Genomic DNA, 15066 nt, shown 5'->3' on the forward strand with positions numbered 1-15066 from the left:
CGAATTGACAAATGACTAAAATGATACAGTACTGCTGGCTGGTGAAGTAGGCTAGCTAGCAGTGGCTGCGTTGTTGACTTTGTTTGAACGTGTAGCTGGCTAGGTAACCTCGATAGTTTCAGTACTACACCTTATCATGATACAAAAGCAACTATGTAGCTAGCTAACATAGCACTAATCAAGACGTTCCTTTGTAATGTATTTAGTTTCTACAATGCTGCTCGTCGGTAATAGTTGGCTAGGTTTGGAAAAATGGCGTCGCGGGGGACGAAAATAGCTGGCTAGCTAACCTTGATAATTACTCTAAACTACACAATTATCTTAGATACAAAGACAGCAATGTAGCTAGCTAACACTACCCTATCAAGTCGTTCCGTTGTAATGTTGTAATGAAATAGTTTCTACAGTGCTGCTAGTCGGTAGAAGTTGGCTAGTTGGCTAGCTAGCAGTGTTGACTACGTTAGGAGGACGAAAATAGCTCGCTATTTAACCGCGATAATTACTCTAATTACTCTAAACTACACAATATTCTTTGATACAAAGACGGCTATGTAGCTAGCTAAGAAAAATTGCTCAGATCAAACAAATCAAACCAATGTAATGTAATGTAATGTAATGTAATATTACCTGTGGAGCGAAGCGAAGTGCGACTACTCGCTCCAAACCGGAACAATGTCTGAGGCGATGAACCGCTAAGGGGACATAAATATTTACCATCTAAACCATGTGTGACCTCTCACCTCTCTGGCTGTAGAAGTGTTCTTCCTAACCAGTCCCTCAACAGCTCTCGGACTGAGCTCCACCCTCACTGGGTCTTCAGATGAGAGGAAGGCTGAGAAGGGATGGAAGGATGAATGGATCAGTCAGTCAATAAAGTGTAGAGCTGCTGTCTATGCTGTCTGACAAAATCACTATTTTAGTAGTTTATTAAAGTAAATAAGGCTTTATGACTGCTGAATACCAACTATCAATCACTTAGATCATGTATTTTCAGATAGAGATACATCCTTGGGATGTCCCTAGCCCGTTGAAGTTGACATTTAAAACGGTTAAGGTAGGGGTTAAGGTTAGGGTTTAGGGTAGGATGTCCGAAGAATCCCAGATAGCAATGACCATTGTGCATTCTTCTGTCTCTTTTACATAGCAGGTGATGAGTTCTGAGTTCTGAACTTGAAAATATTAAATATCCTTATTATGTGAAATTGAATGAAACAATAATGTATGTTGAAGCTAATATGATGTACAATATTCCATGATGTTTCTATATGATAACAATACAGTAATATATTTAATATGATGTACAATATTCCATGATGTTTCTATATGATAACAATACAGTAATATATTTAATATGATGTACAATATTCCATGATGTTTCTATATGATAACAATAGAGTAATATATTTAATATGATGTACAATATTCCATGATGTTTCTATATGATAACAATACAGTAATATATTTAATATGCCATAAACTACAGTTTCACTAATTCATTTTAATTAACCTAATCATTATGACACACCCCTCACTATTGTCATTGGTTACACTAATTGCACTGTTTGTCTACAGAACCTGGTTCAAGTATTCATGACATCACCCAGAGGAAGGCACAGTGATGCCGAAACGTTGGTAAATACCCATTCAATTGCTGGGAGTTTATACATGGAGTGTGCGACTTTCTTTATTTTGATAGTTTATAGTTTATTCGCTGTTAGTCAGGACCTCCACACAAACTATTTTTCTGGGTGTGCGCCAGCTCATGTTTTTTAAGGGTAGGTAACAACACATCCGCCACGCTGATCCTCAACACATGGGGCTCCTCAGCGGTGCGTGCTCAGCCCCCTCCTGTACTCCCTGTTCACTCATGACTGCACGACCAGGCACGACTCCAACACCATCATTAAGTTTGCCGATGCCACAACAGTGGTAGGCCTGATCACCAACAACGAGGAGACAGCCTATAGGGAGGAGGTCAGAGACCTGGCCGTGTGGTACCAGGAAAACAACCTCTCCCTCAACGTGACCAAGACAAAGGAGATGATTGTGGACTACAGGAAAAGAAGACTGAGCACGCCCCCATTCTCATCGACGGGGCTGTAGTGGAGCAGGTTGAGAGCTTCAAGTTCCTTGGTGTCCACTTCACTAACAAACCTTCATGGTCCAAGCACACCAAGATAATCATGAAGAGGGCATGACAAAACCTATTCCCCCTCAGGAAACTGAAAAGATTTAGCATGGGTCCTCAGATCCTCAAAAGGTTCTACAGCTGCACCATCGAGAGCATCCTGACTGGTTACATCCCTGCCTGGTATGACCACAAGGCACTACAGAGGGTAGTGCGTACAGCCCAGTACATCACTGGGGCCAAGCTTCCTGCCATCCAGGACCTCTATACCAGTCGGTGTCAGAAGAAGCCCCGCCCCACACTCTGTTATCATCTATGCATAGTCACTTTAATAACTCTACCTACATGTACATATTACCTCGACTAACCGGTGTCCCCGCACATTGACTCTGTACCACTACCCCCTGTATATAGTCTAGCTATTGTTATTTAACTTCTGCTCTTTAATTACTTGTTCCTTTTATTTATTATTCTTATTTGTACTTTTTAAAACTGCATTGTTGTTTAGGGGCTTGTAAGTAAGCATTTCACTGTAAGGTAAAATTGTATTTGATAGACTCATAGTACAGAATGAATGACTGACTGCCCAGTTCAACATCAGTTCACCGTCTCACCTCATACTGTATTGGAGCAGCAGCAGCTGACTGCCCAGTTCAACATCAGTTCACCGTCTCACCTCATACTGTATTGGAGCAGCAGCAGCTGACTGCCCGGTTCAACATCAGTTCACCGTCTCACCTCATACTGTATTGGAGCAGCAGCAGCTGATTGCCCAGTTCAACATCGGTTCACCGTCTCACCTCATACTGTATTGGAGCAGCAGCAGCTGACTGTCCAGTTCAACATCAGTTCACCGTCTCACCTCATACTGTATTGGAGCAGCAGCAGCTGATTGCCCAGTTCAACATCGGTTCACCGTCTCACCTCATACTGTATTGGAGCAGCAGCAGCTGACTGTCCAGTTCAACATCAGTTCACCGTCTCACCTCATACTGTATTGGAGCAGCAGCAGCTGACTGCCCAGTTCAACATCAGTTCACCGTCTCACCTCATACTGTATTGGAGCAGCAGCAGCTGACTTGATCGTTGATGCTAATCATCATGTTTGAATCTGAGAGTAAATAGAGCCGACTACAACTCTAAAAATGAAGGGTTCAACTGGAGTTGTTCTCAGATGCCCTAACAACCGCAGGGTTCTTGGTCAATGAAAAACAGCCCCAAAAGGTTCTTCAAAGAACTTGTTAGAAGGTGGGTTCATCGAGGAACCTCCGTTGTTGCTGGACTTCTTCCGGGAACTTCGCAATTACAACTGAAAACGATAGTGACAAGTTTGGATGCGACAACAGTTAAAAAGGTTAAGTTGGGTTGATGTTTGGCTCTGAATATGTCTCAAAATCATTTATTATAATAATATAACATACTAATAATGAATAACGAAGAATATTCTGGTTTTCTGTGAATATCTTCCATAACGTTACTATAGTTAATGAACGTAAATATTAGAAAGCCGGGTTTGACCGTCGGCGTTGTATGAGCTACAGTACAGTACCGTTAGCTAGCTAGCTAACGTTATGTCCTAACTAGGCACAACTAGGTTTGGATTATTTCCCTTAACTATATTATTTCCCATATATTGTATATCGTTTCCATAAAGCCAACATGGCTTTACACTCAATAACGTAAGTTTCCAATCTAGAGCAGTTCTCGCTTTTGTGATAATGAACTAGCTAACGTTAGCTTCGTTAACTAACTAACTAAGGACGGTGACCTGTCCAGATGAGATGTTACAACGAACTGAATCATCAATGGAGGTCTTCCTCTTTATATAGCCTGCTACAGCATGCAATACTATTAACTCACACGGGGGCATAACGTTACATGTACAATACTATCCCATTTTGGAAACGTTACATGTACAATACTGTCCCATTTTGGAAACGTTACATGTACAATACTATCCCATTTTGGAAACGTTACATGGACAATACTATCCCATTTTGGAAACGTTACATGTACAATACTATCCCATTTTGGAAACGTTATATGTACAATACTATCCCATTTTGGAAACGTTACATGTACAATACTATCCCATTTTGGAAACGTTACATATACAATACTATCCCATTTTGGAAACGTTGCATGGACAATACTATCCCATTTTGGAAACGTTGCATGGACAATACTATCCCATTTTGGAAACGTTACATGGACAATACTATCCCATTTTGGAAACGATACATGGACAATACTATCCACTTTTGGAAACGTTACATGTACAATTCTATCCCATTTTGGAAACGTTACATGTACAATACTATCCCATTATGGAAACATTACATGTACAATACTATCCCATTTTGGAAACGTTACATGTACAATACTATCCCATTTTGGAAACGTTACATGGACAATACTATCCCATTTTGGAAACGTTACATGTACAATACTATCCCATTTTGGAAATGTTACATGTCCGCCCCCTTGTGGAGGGAAATTAATATCTTAGATGGTAGCTGTGGATGGGATTCAAATGCATAATGGTATTAATACAGTGTCTAGACTACCTCTTTTGTATAAAAGCCCTTCAGAATCCAAACACAGTATTGCCACGCAGCAAAATGTTGCGTATAATCTTTCAAGTCAGCCTGATAAAATATTGAACAATTTGTGTACAAAGATATCTTGAAATGTGATATTAGGCCTGTATGGCAGTACTGTTACTGTATGGCAGTACTGTATTGGCTAGTGCTTTCTCCAATATGTTCTTCTATTTTGTATTCAATTGTACGTCGATGCCATTTATCTTTCAAGATGTATTTAATATATATATATACTGCTCAAAAAAATAAAGGGAACACTTAAACAACACATCCTAGATCTGAATGAAAGAAATAATCTTATTAAATACTTTTTCCTTTGCATAGTTGAATGTGCTGACAACAAAATCACACAAAAATAATCAATGGAAATCCAATTTATCAACCCATGGAGGTCTGGATTTGGAGTCACACTCAAAATTAAAGTGGAAAACCACACTACAGGCTGATCCAACTTTGATGTAATGTCCTTAAAACAAGTCAAAATGAGGCTCAGTAGTGTGTGTGGCCTCCACGTGCCTGTATGACCTCCCTACAATGCCTGGGCATGCTCCTGATGAGGTGGCGGATGGTCTCCTGAGGGATCTCCTCCCAGACCTGGACTAAAGCATCCACCAACTCCTGGACAGTCTGTGGTGCAACGTGGCGTTGGTGGATGAAGTGAGACATGATGTCCCAGATGTGCTCAATTGGATTCAGGTCTGGGGAACGGGCGGGCCAGTCCATAGCATCAATGCCTTACTCTTGCAGGAACTGCTGACACACTCCAGCCACATGAGGTCTAGCATTGTCTTGCATTAGGAGGACCCCAGGGCCAACCGCACCAGCATATGGTCTCACAAGGGGTCTGAGGATCTCATCTCGGTACCTAATGGCAGTCAGGCTACCTCTGGCAAGCACATGGAGGGCTGTGCGGCCCCCCAAAGAAATGCCACCCCACACCATGACTGACCCACCGCCAAACCGGTCATGCTGGAGGATGTTGCAGGCAGCAGAACGTTCTCCACGGCGTCTCCAGACTCTGTCACGTCTGTCACGTGCTCAGTGTGAACCTGCTTTCATCTGTGAAGAGCACAGGGCGCCAGTGGCGAATTTGCCAATCTTGGTGTTCTCTGGCAAATGCCAAACGTCCTGCACGGTGTTGGGCTGTCAGCTCAACCCCCACCTGTGGACGTCGGGCCCTCATACCACCCTCATGGAGTCTGTTTCTGACCGTTTGAGGAGACACATGCACATTTGTGGCCTGCTGGAGGTCATTTTGCAGGGCTCTGGCAGTGCTCCTCCTTGCACAAAGGCGGAGGTAGCAGTCCTGCTGCTGGGTTGTTGCCCTCCTACGGCCTCCTCCACGTCTCCTGATGTACTGGCCTGTCTCCTGGTAGCGCCTCCATGCTCTGGACACTTCGCTGACAGACACAGCAAACATTCTTGCCACAGCTCGCATTGATGTGCCATCCTGGATGAGCTGCACTACCTGAGCCACTTGTGTGGGTTGTAGACTCCGTCTCATGCTACCACTAGAGTGAAAGCACCGCCAGCATTCAAAAGTGACCAAAACATCAGCCAGGAAGCATAGGAACTGAGAAGTGGTCTGTGGTCCCCACCTGCAGAACCACTCCTTTATTGGGGGTGTCTTGCTAATTGCCTATAATAGCTGTTGTCTATTCCATTTGCACAACAGCATGTGAAATGTATTGTCAATCAGTGTTGCTTCCTAAGTGGACAGTTTGATTTCACAGAAGTGTGATTGACTTGGAGTTACATTGTGTTGTTTAAGTGTTCCCTTTATTTTTTTGAGCAGTGTATATATATATATATATATATATATATATGTTTTAATGCTTGTAAGACTATTCTTTGACACATTTTCTCTTCCTTTGAAATTCTTATAGGACAGAACATGGACACAATGCAATTGGGATCAAGAAGAAGGTATTGGGAGGCGTAAACAGGGCTGATTCCAGATTCCGGATGTTTTAACATTAAAATTGTCATCTAGTTCCCAAAGATTCTAGATATTTAAACCCAGGGCATACCTGGCCAGCACATTTAAAATAATTGGAATTCACCACTTCTGAGGGCCACACAGACACTTTTCAGAATGAGGTTCTTCTTCCAATAGAGTTTAACCAGGTACCGTGTTTCACACAGAACCCACAGTCACCCTGGCCCCTCACCCCTACAGACAAATCCCCACTGTGATCAATTCAGTGTCAGGATGGCTCTAGGTCGCCCGCAACCGACCAATGATAGGTGTCTGAGTCGACTGACTCTCAGATCATCCTCCACTGACTGGGCCCTGTTTACACCTCCAAGGTGCCCCCCCACACAGGAATACACACTCAGAGCCTACTGACTGGGCCCTGTTTACACCTCCACACAGGAACACAAACTCAGAGCCTACGAGGCTTTTCTAAAAACTCCACATTGCGTATTTCGCTCACCTCTTTCTTTTTTTAAAAAACTACCTTGGAGATGTGGTATCCACTCGGCTCGCTGCCTCTCAGATCAAAGGTGGGTCCATCTGCTCCGTTCCTGAAGTGTGGTCTCCCTGAGATCCCAAGTTAGAGGGATCCCTCGTGCACCATTTACCCAGGTCGTCAGGAGCGGTCACCAAGTCAAGATTCACATCCCAATCGCCAAATGTGTTTATTTTCTTTAATATCAAATGCGAAGAGACAAACTTATCACACAAGTCAGAGTTATTCTTAAACTAAATCTTTATTCACTTATACTGGAGCAGGTCAATACAACACACACATACAAAGTGAATCGATTGAGTGCTCTACGATAATGATGGCTGGTCGACGAATCACCCCCAGAGAGCCCCGAGACAAAAGTACAAAGGTCTTTAATAGCCCAGATACACCCCTTTCAACCTACATGACCAAAAACAGATGTATAGAACGGGTCACAAGGTTAAGATTTGTATGAAAGAGACCAGGTTCTGGCCCTGAGGTCATCTCTCCCTGGTACCATATAGAACAGAAACATTAACTCATGTTCTGGAATGCAGTCTCTTTAGGTTTTATCACCCAAAATACATTGTAAATCTCCTGTCAGTGTTTTCTCCCAGAGGCCCATCCTCAGTAGAACACACAGACACAATAGCTCTAAGAACCCTCTATTGTGTTGCATAAAACAACCATTTGACGCAATAAAATATTATAACATAATCTTGCAATTTTGCTCCCACAGTGTCTACTGAAAGTTGACTAGTCACAACAACTGGGACATAAAAGACACCCACCATGAGACCCACTAAATCTGCCCAAGAAGAGGCAAACAAAAGAAAAACCCACACCAAACTTAAAGACAGGAAGCAAACCAAAAAGGTGGAGCAACTAAAGGTGTTGACTCTCCACATGTATCAAGACAACTGGAGCACTGGGCCAGACACTCTTAAATAGAACCTGGACCAGCTCAGGTGAAACACCTTCCCACTAACGAGATGGACAAGCCAGCACAGGTGTAACACATACTGACTAACGAGGTGACACCAATCAGTGCGTCCTACGCGCTAACGAGCTGTACGTGCTAACGAGCTAGACGTGCTAACGGGCTAGACGTGCTAACGGGCTAGACGTGCTAACGGGCTAGACGTGCTAACGGGCTAAAGTCCAACCTCAAAACATAAATGGAAAAACCAAAACCTGTAACACCTTCCCTCTTAAGACAACAAATATATCCTATATTTTTGTTGGACAAGTTTGCTCACCATCAACAGAAAACAACTTGCTGTCAACAATTAAATACAAGAAAAAACACGTATTTGTAAATAATAATATACAATCATGTAATTTTTTTCTCCATTTTCTTTCTATAGAAACCTAAAACTCACTAGCTTCAAGAACTCTCGTCTTCCTAAAACTCACTAGCTTCTAGAACTCTCGTCTTCCTAAAACTCACTAGCTTCTAGAACTCTCGTCTTCCGAAAACTCACTAGCTTCTAGAACTCTCGTCCCCTTGGAACGAGCCGAAACTAAACTCAAATCAAGTTGTATTAGTCATGTCTGATTTCAAGCGCAAACTCCTGCAATATCTCGATAGGCATGTGGTTGGATCGGGGCCCAGTCCCCAATGTCATGCTCTAGTACATTTGGGTTGGCACATGTAATATGTATTTGCAATAATAAACTTAATGGTGAGGCATGGAATAATAAAACATGTATCTTTTGTCAGACTGAATGTTTGAAATATGAGGTGATTTGAGTCATGCTTCTTCAGTAGTGGAATAAAGTCAATTAGCATTTGAACGTTGCAAAGAAATACTGGAGTGATGTAGGATTGTTAATAAAATTGATTATAGGTGTATAGGCTGCGTCCATGTGTATTTAACCTGTTGGGGATAGGGGGCAGTATTTGCACGGCCAGATAAAAAACGTACCCGATTTAATCTGGTTACTACTCCTGCCCAGTAACTAGAATATGCATATAATTATTGGCTTTGGATAGAAAACACCCTAAAGTTTCGAAAATTGTTTGAATGGTGTCTGTGAGTATAACAGAACTCATATGGCAGGCAAAAACCTGAGAAGATTCTGTACAGGAAGTGCCCTCTCTGACCATTCCTTGGGCTTCTTGGCTCTGTTTATTGAAAACTTAGGATCTTTGCTGTAACGTGACACTTCCTACGGCTCCCATAGGCTCTCAGAACCCGGGAAAAAGCTGAATGATGTAATTCCAGCCCCAGGCTGAAAAACTTTAGCGCCTTTGCTAAGTGGTCTATCAGAGAGGACCATCAGACTGAGGCTCGTGCACGAGGGGATCCCATGTTTTTATTTTCTCTCTCTTTGAACGTAAACACGCTTTCCCGGTCGGAATATTATCACTTTTTTACGAGAAAAATGGCATAAAAATTGATTTTAAACAGCGGTTGACATGCTTCAAAGTACGGTAATGGAATATTGAGAATTTTTTTGTCACGAAACGCGTCGTGCGCGTCACCCTTCTTTACCCTTTCGGATAGTGTCTTGAACGCACAAACAAAAAGCCCCTATTTGGATATAACTATGGATTATTTTGAACCAAACCAACATTTGTTATTGAAGTAGAAGTCCTGGGAGTGTATTCTGACAAAGAACAGCAAAAGGTAATAACATTTTTCTTATAGTAAATCTGACTTTGGTGAGGGCTAAAATAGTTGGGTGTCTAAATACCTAGCCCTGTGATGCCGGGCTATCTACTTAGAATATTGCAAAATGTGCTTTCACCAAAAAGCTATTTTAAAATCGGACATAGCGAGTGCATAGAGGAGTTTTGTATCTATAATTCTTAAAATAATTGTTGTGTTTTTTGTGAACGTTTATCGTGAGTAATTTAGTAAATTCACAGGAAGTTTGCGGGTATGCTAGTTCTGAACGTCACATGCTAATGTAAAAAGCTGGTTTTTGATATAAATATGAACTTGATTGAACAAAACATGCATTTATTGTATAACATAATGTCCTAAGATTTTCATCTGATGAAGATCATCAAAGGTTAGTGCTGCATTTAGCTGTGATTTGGGTTTATGTGACATTATATGCTAGCTTGAAAAATGGGTGTCTGATTATTTCTGGCTGGGTACTCTGCTGACATAATCTAATGTTTTGCTTTCGTTGTAAACCCTTTTTGAAATCGGACAGTGTGGTTAGATTAACGACAGTCTTGTCTTTAAAATGATGTAAAATAGTCATATGTTTGAGAAATTGAAGTAATAGCATTTCTAAGGTATTTGAATAACGCGCCACGGGATTCCACTGGCTGTTACGTAGGTGGGACGAAATCGTCCCACTGGCCCTAGAGAAGTAAAAAAAATGTAAACCTTCATTTAACAGTAACCGAAATGTTGCTGGATTGAACCCCTGAGCTGACAAGGTCAAAATCTGTCGTTCTGCACCTGAACAAGGCAGTTAACCCACTGATCCCCAGTGGGCAGTCATTGTAAATTAGTCATTTAGGAACAAATCCTCATTTACAATGACGTCATTGAAAAAACAACAAAAATACCGGACGTATATTAGTCTTCTTTTCAACGGCTCTTCAATGACATGTTGCTAGGTGGGATAGCCCCAATGTCAAACACAGTTTTAACGTGTCCAAATCAATAACCAATATGCAGAAACAGTTTGTGATATATTGAAAACCTAAACATAAAATGGGCCATACTATATAAACAAACATCTGCCACAATAATCGTATTACTTGTATTTTTTAAAACAAGCTCCTTATAAACTGCACAAGCACCAGAAACGCTGTTGTTTTGACAAGTAGCAATAAATCACTGATATCGATTAATTGGGAAATCAGGAAACTAACACAACTAAAAAAAAAACATTGAAATGGGGGATATCTTTCACCTCACTGGTTAGAGGACAAAATGTAGAAGCCAGTCAGCTACATTTTGGAGTGATGCATTTAAATTTAGGGGTCACAAAACAAAGGAACACAACACTTATTTGTCATAACTCATCGATATCATGTTGAAATCAACTGTGAGAGAGGAGGGAGATGAGGTTGCACGTCCTGTTAAAACTAACAGCTCAAAAATCACACGGAATCTGGGAAGAATGTGCACATCACCGGTTACTCTAGAAAACAGCTAGCTACATTGTGATTCCAGTGGGTCACCAACGTGGTAAGTGTAACCCAGCTCTTTTTTTGTTAGTCACTTTTTGTTAAAACTCATAAATAGTACTCTTCCATTTCAGAGCCTGGATTTTCCCCCTGAGGCTAATATCCATATCATGTTGAAATCAATAGAACAGGGTGCAAACGTTTAGGCTTCTACATTGTGACATCATTAAAATACTCCTACTACAATGTTAAAACATTCTACATTGTGACATTAATTCATTGATATCATGAAACAACTCCTTCATGTATGTATTTTCTGATGTTTGATCAGATAACTTTTATCAGAGTATCTCTTCCCACATTGAACACAGCTATAAGGTTTCTCTCCTGTGTGTCTCCGCTGGTGTATAGTCAGATAGCTAGATGTCGTAAAACTCTTCCCACATTGATCACAGCTATAAGTTTTCTCTCCTGTGTGTGTTCGCTGGTGTACAGTCAGATAGCAAGATGTATTAAAGCTTTTCCCACATTGATTACAACTAAAAGGTTTCTCTCCTGTGTGTTTTCTCTTGTGTATAGTCAGATAGCTAGATGTAGTAAAACTCTTCCCACATTGATCACAGCTATAAGATTTCTCTCCTGTCTGTGTTTTCTGGTGCATCTTCAAAATATTTGAAACTGAAAATCTTTTTCCACAATCTGAACAGTGGAATGATTTCTCTCCTGTGTGTAGTTTACAGTGGGATTTCAGGGAGCTTGACTGAGTAAAACTCTTCCCACATTGATCACAGCTATAAGGTTTCTCTCCTGTGTGTGTTCTCTGGTGTACTATCAGATTGCTAGATGTAGTAAATCTCTTCCCACATTGATCACAGCTAAAAGGTTTCTCTCCTGTGTGTAGTTTACAATGGGATTTCAGGGAGCTTGACCGAGTAAAACTCTTCCCACATTGATCACAGCTAAAAGGTTCTCTCCTGTGTGTGTTCTCTGGTGTACTATCAGCTGACTAGATGTAGTAAAACTCTTCCCACATTGATTACACCTATAAGGTTTCTCTCCTGTGTGTACTCGCTGATGTATTTTAAGGTCTGATGAATATTTGCAACGTTTCCCACAGTCAGAGCAGCAATGAGATTTCTTCCCTGTGGGTCTCTGCTGGTGTTTATTGAGGTGTTCTGATCTGGAGAGTCTCTTCTCTGCCTCGTCAGCATCATGATGTTGTTGAGGCTCCCCAGAGGATCCACGATAGTCCCGTCTCTCTCCTGTGTGAATCACAAAGTCAGACAGATGGTTAAAGGCCCACAACAGTAGAAATCCACTGTTTATTTGAGGTAAAAGGTGATGCCCAGATCATACCCATGAAGTTATACAACAATTGACATCTGTTAAATTATTTGACAATTAAGACAGTCAACTTAGCAACAATCATATTTTGTCTTATTTTCACATTAGTAGTAACTAGAAATAAGGTATTAAAATTGTTGAAACTCTAAGCAGTGTGCCAGACGACTTTTGGTCTCGAATATAGGCCCCTTTCTGTGTTTTCAAAAATTGCAGCAAGAGGGCAATGCACACACAATTTGATTGCAGAAACTCCTCCCTGCTAATGAGGAAACCACTAGTTATGGATGTAGTATATCTGGTAATGAGGAAACCACTAGTTATGGATGTAGTATATCTGGTAATGAGGAAACCACTAGTTATGGAAGTAGTATACAGTGGGGCAAAAAAGTTTTTAGTCAGCCACCAATTGTGCAAGTTCTCCCACTTAAAAAGATGAGAGGCCTGTAATGTTCATCATAGGTACACTTCAACTATGACAGACAAAATGAGAAGAAAAAAAATCCTGAAAATCACATTGTAGGATTTTTAATGAATTTATTTGCAAATTATGGTGGAAAATAAGTATTTGGTCACCTACAAACAAGCAAGATTTCTGACTCTCACAGACCTGTAACTTCTTCTTTAAGAGGCTCCTCTGTCCTCCACTCGTTACCTGTATTAATGGCACCTGTTTGAACTTGTTATCAGTATAAAAGACACCTGTCCACAACCTCAAACAGTCACACTCCAAACTCCACTATGGCCAAGACCAAAGAGCTGTCAAAGGACACCAGAAACAAAATTGTAGACCTGCACCAGGCTGGGAAGACTGAATCTGCAATAGGCAAGCAGCTTGGTTTGAAGAAATCAACTGTGGGAGCAATTATTAGGAAATGGAAGACATACAAGACCACTGATAATCTCCCTCGATCTGGGGCTCCACACAAGATCTCACCCCGTGGGGTCAAAATGATCACAAGAACGGTGAGCAAAAATCCAAGAACCACACGGGGGACCTAGTGAATGACCTGCAGAGAGCTGGGACCAAAGTAACAAAGCCTACCATCAGTAACACACTACGCCGCCAGGGACTCAAATCCTGCAGTGCCAGACGTGTCCCCCTGCTTAAGCCAGTACATGTCCAGGCCCGTCTGAAGTTTGCTAGAGAGCATTTGGATGATCCAGAAGAGGATTGGGAGAATGTCATATGGTCAGATGAAACCAAAATATAACTTTTTGGTAAAAACTCAACTCGTCGTGTTTGGAGGACAAAGAATGCTGAGTTGCATCCAAAGAACACCATACCTACTGTGAAGCATGGGGGTGGAAACATCATGCTTTGGGGCTGTTTTTCTGCAAAGGGACCAGGACGACTGATCCGTGTAAAGGAAAGAATGAATTGGGCCATGTATCGTGAGATTTTGAGTGAAAACCTCCTTCCATCAGCAAGGGCATTGAAGATGAAACGTGGCTGGGTCTTTCAGCATGACAATGATCCCAAACACACCGCCCGGGCAACGAAGGAGTGGCTTCGTAAGAAGCATTTCAAGGTCCTGGAGTGGCCTAGCCAGTCTCCAGATCTCAACCCCATAGAAAATCTTTGGAGGGAGTTGAAAGTCCGTGTTGCCCAACGACAGCCCCAAAACATCACTGCTCTAGAGGAGATCTGTATGGAGGAATGGGACAAAATACCAGCAACAGTGTGTGAAAACCTTGTGAAGACTTACAGAAAACGTTTGACCTGTGTCATTGCCAACAAAGGGTATATAACAAAGTATTGAGATAAACTTTTGTTATTGACTAAATACTTATTTTCCACCATAATTTGCAAATAAATTCATTAAGAATCCTACAATGTGATTTTCTGGATTTTTTTTTCTCATTTTGTCTGTCATAGTTGAAGTGTACCTATGATGAAAATTACAGGCCTCTCATCTTTTTAAGTGGGAGAACTTGCACAATTGGTGGCTGACTAAATACTTTTTTGCCCCACTGTATCTGGTAATGAGGAAACCACTAGTTATGGATGTAGTATATCTTGTAATGAGTAAACCACTAGTTATGGATGTAGTATATCTTGTAATGAGGAAACCACTAGTTATGGATGTAGTATATCTTGTAATGAGGAAACCACTAGTTATGGATGTAGTATATCTGCTAATGAGGAAACCACTAGTTATGGATGTAGTATATCTGCTAATGAGGAAACCACTAGTTATGGATGTAGTATATCTGCTAATGAGGAAACCACTAGTTATGGATGTAGTATATCTGGTAATGAGGAAACCACTAGTTATGGATGTAGTATATCTTGTAATGAGGAAACCACTAGTTATGGATGTAGTATATCTGCTAATGAGGAAACCACTAGTTATGGATGTAGTATATCTGCTAATGAGGAAACCACTAGTTATGGATGTAGTATATCTGGTAATGAGGAAACCACTAGTTATGGATGTA

This window comes from Salmo salar, chromosome 02 (assembly GCF_965601325.2).
Source record: "Salmo salar chromosome 02, fSalSal1, whole genome shotgun sequence".
Lineage (NCBI taxonomy): Eukaryota > Metazoa > Chordata > Actinopteri > Salmoniformes > Salmonidae > Salmo > Salmo salar.